Genomic DNA, 1,109 nt, shown 5'->3' on the forward strand with positions numbered 1-1,109 from the left:
GTCATTTGAATGAAAGGGGTTCTTGGTAGTGAAAAGGTTGGAAACCACTGCTAGATAGCAATGAAAAGAAATCACACACACACAAATGTACATATATATATGTGTGTATGTACATGTGTGTGTGTGTGTGTGTGTGTGTGTGTGTGTGTGTGTGTGTGTGTGTGTGCCAGTGTTTGTTCCCCCACCCCATCACCACTTGACAACCAGTGTCGATGTGTTTACGTCTCTGTAACTTAGCAGTTTGGGAAAAGAGATCGATAGAATAAGTACTGAGTTTTTTAAAAAATCAGTCCAACAACGGATTAGTTTGACTGCAATTCATCAAGGCAGTGCTCCAGCATGGCCACAGTCAAATGACTGAAACAGGTGAAAGAAAATATAAGCGTGGGTGTGGGTAGGTATACACACATCTGCCCACCACCGTATGACAGGTAAGTATAATTCTGCACCCAGTACACTGTTTGAAAGGTTGGTGTTAGGAAGAGCATCCAGTTGTAGAAACCTTGCCAAAACTGAGACATCCGAGCCAGCCATGACCTTCTAACCTGTCATACCCTCCGATCTATGCCAGCATGAAGTGCAAATATGAAAAATGATGATGAGATCACAGAGAGCGGCAGTTTGCAGAGTAAAACTAATAAATTACTGTTACAACTTCAGGGTATAAAAATTTATAAATCTCTTCGACATTTTGCATGGACTTCTACATCAGACAGTGTTTATTCAATGTTTAATGTACACCCGAATATGTTAAAGACTCACAACATTATGATATTTATACAAACATACACACACATATATATATATATAAATATATATATATATATATATAAGTATACACACACATTATATACACACACACACACACACACATATATATATATAAATATATATATATATAAGTATACACACACATTTTATACACACACATATATATATATATACATGTACACACATTGTATACATAGATGTATATACATACATTTCATACATACATACATACATATATATATATATATACATACATGTACACACATTATATACATATATACACACATACATTATATATATGTATGTGTGTGTATATATATATATATATATATATGTGT

The sequence above is a fragment of the Octopus bimaculoides genome, chromosome 9 (genome assembly GCF_001194135.2).
Source record: "Octopus bimaculoides isolate UCB-OBI-ISO-001 chromosome 9, ASM119413v2, whole genome shotgun sequence".
Classification (NCBI taxonomy): domain Eukaryota; kingdom Metazoa; phylum Mollusca; class Cephalopoda; order Octopoda; family Octopodidae; genus Octopus; species Octopus bimaculoides.